This window comes from Periplaneta americana, chromosome 4 (genome assembly GCF_040183065.1).
Source record: "Periplaneta americana isolate PAMFEO1 chromosome 4, P.americana_PAMFEO1_priV1, whole genome shotgun sequence".
In the NCBI taxonomy this organism is placed as follows: domain Eukaryota; kingdom Metazoa; phylum Arthropoda; class Insecta; order Blattodea; family Blattidae; genus Periplaneta; species Periplaneta americana.
Window position 1 is genome coordinate 191,266,817 of NC_091120.1, and position 14,485 is coordinate 191,281,301.

Consider the following 14,485-nt stretch of genomic DNA (forward strand, 5'->3'; position numbering starts at 1 on the left):
TTGAAAAAGACTGATGGATATAATCGTTTGTTTCAATTAGTTCATTTAATTCACTTAGTTAGTTTGAGAAAAGTTGATACATTTCAGAATTTAGTTCGATTAGTTCTTTTAGTTCGTTTGAGAAAAGCTGATACAATTCATAAATTCGTTCATTTAATTCATTTTGTTCGTTTTGAGAAAAGCTGATGCAATTCATCATTTAGTACAATTAGGTCATTTGGTTCGTTTGAGAAAAGCTGATGCAATTCATCATTTAGTTCAATAAAATTAGTTCACTTAGTTCGTTTGAGAAAAGATAATGCAGTTCATCATTTAGTTCATTTAATTCGTTTGAGAAAAGCTGATGCAATTCATCATTTAGTTGAATTAGTTCATTGACTTCATTTGAGAAAAGCTCATACAATTCATAATATAGTTCATTTAGTTCATTTTGTTGGTTTGAGAAAAGCTGATGCAATTCATCATTTACTTCAATTAGTTCAGTTCGTTTGAGAAAAACTGATGCAATTCATAATTTAGTTTAATTAGTTCAGTTAGTTCGTTTGAGAAAAGCTGATACATTTCATCATTTAGTTCGATTAGTTCATTTAGTTGAAGTAGTCGTTTCAGAAAAGCTGATACAATTCATAATTTAGTTCAATTAGTTCATTTACTTTCTTTGAGAAAAGCTGATGCAATTCATAATTTAGTTCTATTAGTTCATTTACTTTCTTTGAGAAAAGCTGATGCAATTCATAATTTAGTTCTATTAGTTCATTTAGTTCACGTAGTTCGTTTCAGAAAACCTGATACAATTCATCATTCATTCATCATTCATTTTGTTCTTTTGAGGAAAGCTAATGCAATTCATCGTTTAGTTCAGTTAGTTCAGTTAATTCGTTGGAGAAAAGCTGATACAATTCATAATTTAGTTCAATTAGTTCATTTACTTTCTTTGAGAAAAGCTGATGCAATTAATAATTTAGTTCAATTAGTTCATTTACTTTCTTTGAGAAAAGCTGATGCAATTCGTAATTTAGTTCAATTAGTTCATTTACTTTCTGTGAGAAAAGCTGATGCAATTAATAATTTAGTTCAATTAGTTCATTTACTTTCTGTGAGAAAAGCTGATGCAATTAATAATTTAGTTCAATTAGTTCATTTACTTTCTTTGAGAAAAGCTGATGCAATTAATAATTTAGTTCAATTAGTTCATTTACTTTCTTTGAGAAAAGCTGATGCAATTCGTAATTTAGTTCAATTAGTTCATTTACTTTCTTTGAGAAAAGCTGATGCAATTCATAATTTAGTTCAATTAGTTCATTTACTTTCTTTGATAAAAGCTGATGCAATTCGTAATTTAGTTCAATTAGTTCATTTACTTTCTTTGAGAAAAGCTGATGCAATTCATAATTTAGTTCAATTAGTTCATTTACTTTCTTTGATAAAAGCTGATGCAATTAATAATTTAGTTCAATTAGTTCATTTACTTTCTTTGATAAAAGCTGATGCAATTCGTAATTTAGTTCAATTAGTTCATTTACTTTCTTTGATAAAAGCTGATGCAATTCGTAATTTAGTTCAATTAGTTCATTTACTTTCTTTGAGAAAAGCTGATGCAATTCGTAATTTAGTTCAATTAGTTCATTTACTTTCTTTGAGAAAAGCTGATGCAATTCATAATTTAGTTCAATTAGTTCATTTACTTTCTTTGAGAAAAGCTGATGCAATTCGTAATTTAGTTCAATTAGTTCATTTACTTTCTTTGAGAAAAGCTGATGCAATTCATAATTTAGTTCAATTAGTTCATTTACTTTCTTTGATAAAAGCTGATGCAATTCATAATTTAGTTCAATTAGTTCATTTACTTTCTTTGAGAAAAGCTGATGCAATTCGTAATTTAGTTCAATTAGTTCATTTACTTTCTTTGAGAAAAGCTGATGCAATTCATAATTTAGTTCAATTAGTTCATTTACTTTCTTTGATAAAAGCTGATGCAATTAATAATTTAGTTCAATTAGTTCATTTACTTTCTTTGATAAAAGCTGATGCAATTCATAATTTAGTTCAATTAGTTCATTTACTTTCTGTGAGAAAAGCTGATGCAATTAATAATTTAGTTCAATTAGTTCATTTACTTTCTTTGAGAAAAGCTGATGCAATTAATAATTTAGTTCAATTAGTTCATTTACTTTCTTTGAGAAAAGCTGATGCAATTCGTAATTTAGTTCAATTAGTTCATTTACTTTCTTTGAGAAAAGCTGATGCAATTCATAATTTAGTTCAATTAGTTCATTTACTTTCTTTGAGAAAAGATGATGCAATTCATAATTTAGTTCAATTAGTTCATTTACTTTCTTTGATAAAAGCTGATGCAATTAATAATTTAGTTCAATTAGTTCATTTACTTTCTTTGATAAAAGCTGATGCAATTAATAATTTAGTTCAATTAGTTCATTTACTTTCTTTGATAAAAGCTGATGCAATTCGTAATTTAGTTCAATTAGTTCATTTACTTTCTTTGATAAAAGCTGATGCAATTCGTAATTTAGTTCAATTAGTTCATTTACTTTCTTTGATAAAAGCTGATGCAATTCGTAATTTAGTTCAATTAGTTCATTTACTTTCTTTGATAAAAGCTGATGCAATTCGTAATTTAGTTCAATTAGTTCATTTACTTTCTTTGATAAAAGCTGATGCAATTCGTAATTTAGTTCAATTAGTTCATTTACTTTCTTTGAGAAAAGCTGATGCAATTCATAATTTAGTTCAATTAGTTCATTTACTTTCTTTGAGAAAAGCTGATGCAATTAATAATTTAGTTCAATTAGTTCATTTACTTTCTTTGAGAAAAGCTGATGCAATTCGTAATTTAGTTCAATTAGTTCATTTACTTTCTTTGATAAAAGCTGATGCAATTCATAATTTAGTTCAATTAGTTCATTTACTTTCTTTGATAAAAGCTGATGCAATTAATAATTTAGTTCAATTAGTTCATTTACTTTCTTTGAGAAAAGCTGATGCAATTCGTAATTTAGTTCAATTAGTTCATTTACTTTCTTTGAGAAAAGCTGATGCAATTCATAATTTAGTTCAATTAGTTCATTTACTTTCTTTGAGAAAAGCTGATGCAATTAATAATTTAGTTCAATTAGTTCATTTACTTTCTTTGAGAAAAGCTGATGCAATTCATAATTTAGTTCAATTAGTTCATTTACTTTCTTTGAGAAAAGCTGATGCAATTCATAATTTAGTTCAATTAGGTCATTTACTTTCTTTGAGAAAAGCTGATGCAATTCATAATTTAGTTCAATTAGTTCATTTACTTTCTTTGAGAAAAGCTGATGCAATTCATAATTTAGTTCAATTAGTTCATTTACTTTCTTTGAGAAAAGCTGATGCAATTAATAATTTAGTTCAATTAGTTCATTTACTTTCTTTGAGAAAAGCTGATGCAATTAATAATTTAGTTCAATTAGTTCATTTACTTTCTTTGAGAAAAGCTGATGCAATTCGTAATTTAGTTCAATTAGTTCATTTACTTTCTTTGAGAAAAGCTGATGCAATTCATAATTTAGTTCAATTAGTTCATTTACTTTCTTTGATAAAAGCTGATGCAATTAATAATTTAGTTCAATTAGTTCATTTACTTTCTTTGATAAAAGCTGATGCAATTAATAATTTAGTTCAATTAGTTCATTTACTTTCTTTGAGAAAAGCTGATGCAATTCGTAATTTAGTTCAATTAGTTCATTTACTTTCTTTGAGAAAAGCTGATGCAATTCATAATTTAGTTCAATTAGTTCATTTTGCTTTCTTTGATAAAAGCTGATGCAATTAATAATTTAGTTCAATTAGTTCATTTACTTTCTTTGATAAAAGCTGATGCAATTAATAATTTAGTTCAATTAGTTCATTTACTTTCTTTGAGAAAAGCTGATGCAATTCGTAATTTAGTTCAATTAGTTCATTTACTTTCTTTGAGAAAAGCTGATGCAATTCATAATTTAGTTCAATTAGTTCATTTACTTTCTTTGAGAAAAGCTGATGCAATTCATAATTTAGTTCAATTAGTTCATTTACTTTCTTTGAGAAAAGCTGATGCAATTCGTAATCTAGTTCAATTAGTTCATTTACTTTCTTTGAGAAAAGCTGATGCAATTCATAATTTAGTTCAATTAGTTCATTTACTTTCTTTGAGAAAAGCTGATGCAATTAATAATTTAGTTCTATTAGTTCATTTACTTTCTTTGAGAAAAGCTGATGCAATTCGTAATTTAGTTCAATTAGTTCATTTACTTTCTTTGATAAAAGCTGATGCAATTCATAATTTAGTTCAATTAGTTCATTTACTTTCTTTGATAAAAGCTGATGCAATTAATAATTTAGTTCAATTAGTTCATTTACTTTCTTTGAGAAAAGCTGATGCAATTCGTAATTTAGTTCAATTAGTTCATTTACTTTCTTTGAGAAAAGCTGATGCAATTCATAATTTAGTTCAATTAGTTCATTTACTTTCTTTGAGAAAAGCTGATGCAATTAATAATTTAGTTCAATTAGTTCATTTACTTTCTTTGAGAAAAGCTGATGCAATTCATAATTTAGTTCAATTAGTTCATTTACTTTCTTTGAGAAAAGCTGATGCAATTCATAATTTAGTTCAATTAGGTCATTTACTTTCTTTGAGAAAAGCTGATGCAATTAATAATTTAGTTCAATTAGTTCATTTACTTTCTTTGAGAAAAGCTGATGCAATTCATAATTTAGTTCAATTAGTTCATTTACTTTCTTTGAGAAAAGCTGATGCAATTCATAATTTAGTTCAATTAGTTCATTTACTTTCTTTGAGAAAAGCTGATGCAATTCATAATTTAGTTCAATTAGTTCATTTACTTTCTTTGAGAAAAGCTGATGCAATTCATAATTTAGTTCAATTAGGTCATTTACTTTCTTTGAGAAAAGCTGATGCAATTCGTAATTTAGTTCAATTAGTTCATTTACTTTCTTTGAGAAAAGCTGATGCAATTCATAATTTAGTTCAATTAGTTCATTTACTTTCTTTGAGAAAAGCTGATGCAATTCATAATTTAGTTCAATTAGGTCATTTACTTTCTTTGAGAAAAGCTGATGCAATTCGTAATTTAGTTCAATTAGTTCATTTACTTTCATTGAGAAAAGCTGATGCAATTCGTAATTTAGTTCAATTAGTTCATTTACTTTCTTTGAGAAAAGCTGATGCAATTAATAATTTAGTTCAATTAGTTCATTTACTTTCTTTGAGAAAAGCTGATGCAATTCGTAATTTAGTTCAATTAGTTCATTTACTTTCTTTGAGAAAAGCTGATGCAATTCATAATTTAGTTCAATTAGTTCATTTACTTTCTTTGATAAAAGCTGATGCAATTCATAATTTAGTTCAATTAGTTCATTTACTTTCTTTGAGAAAAGCTGATGCAATTCATAATTTAGTTCTATTAGTTCATTTAGTTCACGTAGTTCGTTTCAGAAAACCTGATACAATTCATCATTCATTCATCATTCATTTTGTTCTTTTGAGGAAAGCTAATGCAATTCATCGTTTAGTTCAGTTAGTTCAGTTAATTCGTTGGAGAAAAGCTGATGCAATTCATAATTTAGTTCGTTTAGTTCATTTTGTTGGTTTGAGAAAAGCTGATGCTATTAATCATTTACTTCAATTAGTTCAGTTAGTTCTTTTGAGTAAAACTGATGCAATTCATAATTTAGTTTAATTAGTTCAAATAGTTCGTTTCAGAAAAGCTGATACAATTCATAATTTAGTTCGATTAGTTCATTTACTTTGTTTGAGAAAAAATGATACAATCCATAATTTAGTTCATTTAATTCATTTTGTTCGTTTGAGGAAAGCTGATGCAATTCTTCGTATAGTTCATTTAGTTCAGTTAATTCGTTTGAGAAAAGCTGATGCAATTCATGATTTAGTTCGTTTACTTCATTTTGTTCGTTTGAGAAAAGATGATGCAATTCATCATTTAGTTCAATTAGCTGATTTACTTTGTTTGAGAAAAGCTGATGCAATTCGTAATTTAGTTCGATTAGTTCATTTAGTTCATGTAGTTCGTTTCAGAAAACCTGATACAATTCATCATTCATTCATGATTCATTTTGTTTGTTTGAGGAAAGCTGATGCAATTCATCGTTTAGTTCAATTAGTTCAGTTAATTCGTTTGAGAAAAGCTGATGAAATTCATAATTTAGTTCATTTACTTCATTTTGTTCGTTGGAGAAAAGCTGATGCAATTCATAATTTAGTTCATTTACTTCATTTTGTTCGTTGGAGAAAAGCTGATGCAATTCATCATTTAGTTCAATTAGTTCAGTTCGTTTGAGAAAAGCTGATGCAATGCATAATTTAGTTCGATTAGTTCATTTTGTTCGTTTGAGACGTTTTGTTAAGTGACCTAAGTTCTGAATTGTCAGTCAAGTTACAGCGAGCTCAGAATATGTGCGTCAGATACGTGTGCAACATCCGACGGTATGATCACATATCACCGTCCTTCGCAAGTCTCTCGTGGCTCCGACTTAAAGAACGTAGAACTTTACACTCTTTGTCTTTACTCTTTCGAATTCTGCACACTTCAACACCAAATTACCTTTCGTCTCGTTTCTCTTATCTATACTCTAACCACGACGTAAATACCAGATCACTTATCTGTGGCACGCTAAGTATACCTCTTCATAGAACATCTTGTTATTCATCATCTTTTACAATATCCACCTCGCGTCAATAGAATTCCTTGTCACAAAGTATTAGGGGCTGCAAGACAATAAACACCTTTAAGAACAGCTTAAAAGATAACCTTATTAGCATTTCACTCCAATCATAGTGATTTTAACTATCACTGACTACATTGTTACTTTTTTCTTTAGACATCATCCTGATTGTGCTGTATTTTAATTGTCTCGTAATAATCTCTTTCTATTATCTAATATTATTTGAAATATATTAACATTCTATGTATTTTAGTTTAATTCTGCTACACAGTTTATTTCAGTGTTTAATTAATAGTTCATAGTATTTTGTTGTTTAATTTGTAAATAACTTTTGTATACATGTAACTCTCATCTAAATCAAATTGTTGGATTCTTTGTAAGTTCATGCATATGTATATACACTTTTTGCTGGTTGAGTGGAAGAGAAGGCCTTACGGCCTTAACTCTGCCAGCTAAAATAAATCATTATTATTATTATTATTATTATTATTATTATTATTATTATTATTATTATTATTATTATAAAAGCTGATGCAATTCATCATTTAGTTCAATTAGTTCACTTGAGTTCGTTCTTGAAAAGCTGATGCAATTCATCATTTGGTTCAAACTTCTAACCGATTTTTATGATACTTTGTATAGAAGATGAAGGTAGCATATTTTTTTGTGTACAAAAAATAATTAAGTTCTGTGGTATCTGTAACTCCTGTACAGACTTACATAAAATCTCTTTGCATGAAATTAATCATGCAGTTGGACTTCCGTTGTTATCCACTGCGGGAAGTTTCAGAAGAATGATTTCTATTTTCTGTGTGAAGAATTTACCCCGTTTATGTTCGAACCGAGGTCCACCTTTAGTACAACTCTGATGAGATCGTATTTACACGAGCCTGAACTCTCTCCGGTTTTAGGTACAGTTCCGGAGTATTAAATAGAATGAATTGGCGTATTATTACAAAGCATGGGAAACCAGAACTATAGCTGTGCGCCGTAAATCAGAATATATAGCTGCAACTCTGGAGAGCAGCAAAAGTTGCCTGAGAAAATTACTACTGTACCGAAGCCAAAATGAACGCCACACAGTTTACCGCAATCAAGGGTTTTATAACTTTTGTTGCTGGCAGAATAGCCAACCCTTTCCCTCCTCGGGGGCGAATGTATGACTTGGCAAATACCGAAACCTCTAACCCGACGACGGAGTTTATTGTAAGCCACCGAGAGTTCATTTAATCTGAGAGTAACTCAAGGATAAAAGAGTCGGAGAAGCCCAATCACGACGCAGAGGTGGCGCTTCGAGATGCGCTGTAGTACTTGGCCAGTCTTGTTTGTTTACAACCCTTTTTAACCACCCTTTAACTACCGCGGAGGCTATCAGGCTGTGGTTTTGTTACTCAAAGCCATTTAGTTTTAAGCCCACCAAAACTTAAACCTAAATCTTAACTGACATAAATTTCGAATATTTTCTTCCTCAAGCGTTTTTTATTTATCTTGCGGCTACCTCCTATCTTCCCCTTCTTTTCCTCCTCCTCCTCCTCCTCCTAGTCATCATGATCATCATATAACGAGCTCAACTCGACGATTGTTAGGAACTCGGATCGGACTATTTAGAGATGGGAAAGATATATTGGTTTTTACGAAATACCGATATTTTCGTTTCGATATAGCGATATATCGAGATCGAAATTTTGATTCGATATATAATAATAATAATAATAATAATAATAATAATAATAATAATAATAATAATAATAATAATAATGATAATAATGGCTTCATTTAACTTGGCAGAGTTAAGGCCGTAAGGCCTTCTCTTACAATTAGACTAACCAGGATTAAAATTTGCTTACATAGTTGAACATAAAACTGGATCGGAATTAAGTAATTACATACTGGTACAATTTAGGTACATAATGAGATCAAAAGAGGTAGTTACATAAAAATTTACTTCATGAAATAAAAATAAACATAGTGGAATACATATTAATGTTGTTAGAATCAAATACGAATCACATAAAAACAGAAGCCGATAATTCAATAAAAAAATGTCGTCGTCGTCTTCCTAACAAGTATTAGGCCAAGTGGCCTGTTACGGTCCCAAACTAGAATTTTCAGTCCATCTCTTTGGACGGCCTAGAGATCTTTTGCCATACGGATGGTAATGAAGCAGTGCTTTTGGAATTCTGCATCGATTCATTCGTTCGAGATGACCCTTCCACTGAAGTTGATATTTGCTGATGAACTGCATAATGGGTTTTATTTGAAGTTCTTGCATTATGTCAATAAAAAAATGTATACAGTAAAAATAAAAATAAACACATTAGTATACATATTAGTATTAGATTACGATTAAGTAGGATTTACATAATTAAACCAGAAACGGACAATTGAATAAAATGTACACAAAAATAGATCAATAATAAAAAAAACAACACAGTGGATACATATTGGCGTGAAGTGATAAATAAACATGATTTAAATAATAAAAATAAGAAACAAAAAAAAAATAAATACAGTAGAACACATTCCATTAAATATTTGCAACGCGTTAGGTCTGGCAACTCATCATAAGATATTTTTCTAATTTACATTTAAAGGAAATTAAAGTTCGGCTGCCCTTGACTTCAGGCGACAGAGAATTCCAGTGACGAGAAGTAGCAACGTGAAAGATGAAGAATAAAGAGATGATGTGTGGAGTGGTATTTCTAGCGTGTTATATTGTGACCGAGTATTTAAGTTATGATACCGAGAAAGACTGTGGAATCGGACAGATAAGTAAGAGGGAGTAGAGGTGTGCAAAATTCGGTATAAGAGAGAAAGGGAATGTAACTTTCTCCTCTCATTTAACCTGAGCCACAATAATTTATCGAAAGAAGGCGAAATGTGATCGTAGTAGCGGACATTACAAATGAAACGAACACAAGCATTATGAACACGTTGCAGTTTCTGGGATAAATCCACACTGAGATCACTGAATAAAGCGTCACAATAATCGAAATGAGGCATAATAAGAGTCTGTACAAGCGTCTGCTTTAATTTAGCTGGATAGTGGTACAATCTTCTTAATGAGTGAAGAGTGGAAAATACTTTCTTGCATGTGTGTTTTGATATGCGTATCCCAGGTATATATTGTATAATATATCGGTTTTCTCATAAATTTATCGATCTTTTTATTATCGATTATTATCATTATCAAAAACAACAAAATCCACACTAGACAACTCCGATAATTCCCGAGAGATGGCGTTACTGAAGGTGGACAGTTACATTATTGTGCAACCTCACTCAATACCTTGTTCTAATTGGCTGGACTGGAATTCGAATTCAAACTGTTAAAATGCAGCACCAAATTCAAAATGCAACGTGTGCGAAAGTGAGACAGACAGGATGTTTATCTACTACTGTTTTAATATTGTTATTAATGTTCTCCAAGGCAGGGGCAACTCCCACCCTGAAAGGGAACCGTCTGACCTCAAAGCGGATATCAAAACTTTTATTTCTATATTCTGAAATGGAAAGAGAAACAAGGATTTAATACCGATGTGACATTTGTTTACGTCATTGATTTCTATGCACAACCTAGTGCTGACATTCTGCTTTCTTATTATATCTTTTAGAGCATAAAAATTCTATCCCTATAATTATCACCATTGTTCAAATCAAGATTTCAGGTATAACTCCCTGTAAAGTTGATTTGAATAATTTCGAGGGAAAAATTGTTCCGGAGCCGGGTATCGAACCCGGGACCTTTGGTTTAACGTACCAACGCTCTACCAAAGGTCCCGGGTTCGATACCCGGCTCCGGAACAATTTTTCCCTCGAAATTATTCAAATCAACTTTACAGGGAGTTGATTTGCATAATACACGTCACTGTTCGTTAACAGAAAACCACAATTTAAGTCACACGGAGTTAGTGTGCACTCGAAGTTGGTTGCTTGACGGTTGTCAGCCCACTTTGAGGTCTGTGGATATAGAGGGAAAAATTGGATCGGTGTCGGTTAGAGTTCCCGGGTAGCTCAGTGGTAGAGCGTTGGTACGTTAAACCAAAGGTCCCGGGTTCGATACCCGGCTCCGGAACAATTTTTCCCTCGAAATTATTCATCACCATTGTTGTTTGGAATGTTGGAGTGTAACAATAACTTGCAATGGGAACGTACTATAGAAGGATTGTATCAAATCAACTGTGAAATTTGTTAAAACTTGTAACATTCTAAGTACGGTTTACTTACATTTAAAAATAATTACAAGTTCTGTTTTGTGTTCGCGTAGGCTTCCGAGGCTGGTGTACATGGTGTGTGGATAAGCTTCAGGGCTTCTACCGCGTTGTCTTGGTGTTAGTGGCTGACGTTTCGACCGCTGTGATGTGGTCATCTTCAGAGCAGTTGTTGGATAAGGAAATAGTCTGCGAGCTCATAGAAGCGGTAGAAGCCCTGGAAGCTTATCCACACACCACAAGTTCTGTTTAATTGCATTTAAAAACGATTACGTTGTTAGATAGAAAAGAGCATGATATGTGTCGTGGATTGAATCCTATATAACTTCAGAATAATTGAATCGTTTTCCAATGTCAAACATTCAACCATGTAGAGTTCACTTAACTCTTTATCATTTACGCTCCCTTGCCTTCACCAGAATTTTTATTTAGGTTAGGACTTACATCATATGGTATTGAAAATTTATTGTTTATTGTTACAATTTTACATTTATGCTTTTGAGTGTTATGATGCTAATTTCAATTGTAAAAAGCAATATTAAAATTTAAGTGACTTTGTTGTAATGCAGTAAATGTAGGCCTGAAAATGCAATTTGCTTAAGGAATAGCGATATATCGATAATTGTTCGAGATGTCGATATATTTTCTGCGATATATATCGTTTATCGAAATTAGGTTTGCAATATATTGCAATATCAATATATCGGTATTTAATTTATTTCCTCCATCATTACCGACTATCCTTTTACAAACAAATTCGTTCCCAACAATAATATAAATTCGGCTCCAGCAATCCAGGTATAAACATAGGCCTATTCTTTCCCATTTTTAAACACTAACATAAATGTTCACCGCTGTGGAGTAAGGGTTAGCATTCCTAACCGTGAAAGCGAGCAAGCCCGAATTCTAATCCAGGTTGAGACAAGTTACCCGGTTGAGATTTTTCCGGGATTTTCCCTCAAGCCATTAAGAGGAAATGCGCTGGACCCTGGATTTATTTCATCCCATTCAGACGCCAGTTAACAGTTACGAACAGTGTGAAACATATGAGAAAACATGGGTGAACTTTGTAACAATAAGATTTTGTCATCCACATTCAGCGTATTCCGAATCTCACCGGACCGATAACATCAATGACGTCACGCTGCAGCGTAATAGGAACAAAACTGCTGGAAGGTTCAATGGCTGACATGGCGGATGTACAAGTTGCTGTATGTGGTACGCTAGCAAGATTTTGTGAAATTTCCGTACTGTCATCTCGCTCAAAGAAAAGAGAGCATGAACAATTTATTTCTTGAACCAGTAGTAATAACTGGTCCGTTGACATGTTCGCTCATAAGCCATTAACATATTGTTTTTACGTTGTGCTCATTACAAACAATACAGCAGAACACACCGCCATGACACAACAGTGCACGATGTCATTCGTCTGCTAATTCCCGCCCTATACCAGAACCAATCAGATTCACTTATTTATTTATTTATTTATTTATTTATTTATTTATTTATTTATTCTGGTGTAGTTAAGGGCATCAGGCCTTCTCTTCCACACCACCAGAAATACAAATACAATCACAGAAATAAAAGGAAAAAAAAAACACTGTAAACAAAGTAAAGTCACTCAAAAATATACACAGATTGCAGTCACACAAACTTTAAATGATTGAATAAGTATAATTAATTGTATCCTAATTAACTAACATAAACAAGAAACTTGCGATTTTAATCTAGAGTAAAGAACACAAATCAACACTTGTAGCAATACCTAAAAAGCATTAAATAAGACAAAATTTTCCAATTAAAAAATTTTGAGTTGTGAAAAAGTCCAGCAGCCCCTGACGTCATTAGGTAACGAATTCCAGAGACGAGGTATTTCTACAGTGTAGGAGGATGAGTATAGAGAGAGTTCTATGATGAGGGATAGAAAGAAGTGCTTCTTGCCGGTTTCGAAGAGTTGTGAGAAATTGAAAGCGCAATAAGAGATAATTCGGAGTAGAAGTATGCATGGTTCTAAACAGAAGAGACAGTGAATGTATTGTTCTTCGTTCCTTCAGACGCACCCATGAAAGTAACTGGAGGGAAGGTGTTATATGGTCAAATTTACGAGTATTGCAGATGAATCGTATGCACACATTATGAACACGTTGTAGTCTCTCAGCTAAGAATGATGGCAGCTGATGGAGACTGCCACAACCTCTGCAAGCTGATGGAACCGGTGCGCTTTCCTTTTCTTTCCGAATTTCTTTTCTTCCCGCTTATTTTTTTCCGCTTTTCTTACCGCTTTCTTCTTTTTCTTCCTCTCTTCTTTTTCCTTTCTTTGTTCCTTCCTTTTTCTTGTTTGACTACATTTTTTCATCCTTCCAGCTTTTTGTGTATTCTTTTTCCCCCTTTTATATTCTTCTTTCATTCACAACATTATAAAAAATCTGTTGCGAAGTTTGAGAAATTTTTGAAAAAGCACATGTCACTTCTCTGCAAGCTGATGGTAACGCACAATTGTTTTCTGTATTAATTCTCATTTTGTTTCCCTTTTATTTATTCTTCCATTTTCTTTGTCTTTTCCTTTGTTTTATTTCCATCGCTTTAATTTTACATGTCCTTCTTCTTTGTTTTATTCGTTCGTTTCTTTATCTTTTACTTACTTTTTCCATCCTCCGTAGGTTCCTTTCTTCCCGACAGTTTAGCAGTCTACTCCTAGTTCTATCAGTGAAACTCTGATCACAGAAAATCGGTGTTCGATCCCTGATTCTGGTGGAAGAAGCAAGTCTGTTGTAGCCCATTTTCCCACAATTGTTTTCTCTGTAGCTTTACCCCTATAATATGAGAATGTTTCTAGAGTGCGCTGGTGGCCCGCGGCCCACGGTCTGTGCAGGATCAGCCGGCGTGTGTGCACTGACAAGTCTAGTAATTACACCCCGAGTAGGCCGGCAGCCCGCGCGACAACCAATAAGTCATCAGTCGATCTGTCAGTGCTGCCCACTGAGCCGGCCTTTATCATGGAACTACAGCAGCGACCTGCCCCGCAATCGATAGTCATTAACCCATTTTTCATGTGGCAATCCCCTTATTTTCCGGGTCTTGTCGCTTCGCTTATCCCGTCCTCTCCAGAAATTACCTCTCACAGGTGAAAAATTGACATCCCGTCCCTTTAATGCTAATGTCACTGCATCGGTTATTCTATTCAGAGCAGTTAATACGAAACGTATTGTGGGAAATATCCTTTTTTGAAGTTCCAGAAAAAAAAATAGCTTTAGGATGAAATAATTCAAATGCTGATATATTGATATTGCAATATATCGCAAACGTAATTTCGACAATCGATTAGTGATGGAGGAAATAAATTAAATACCGATATATTGATATTGCAATATATTTCAAACCTAAATTTTATAAACGATATTTATCGCAGAAATATATCGATATATCGAACGATTATCGATATGTCGCTATTCCTTAAGCAAATCGCATTTTCAGGCGTACATTTAATGTATTACAATAAAATTGCTTAAATTATAATATTCCTTTTTACCATTGAAATTAAC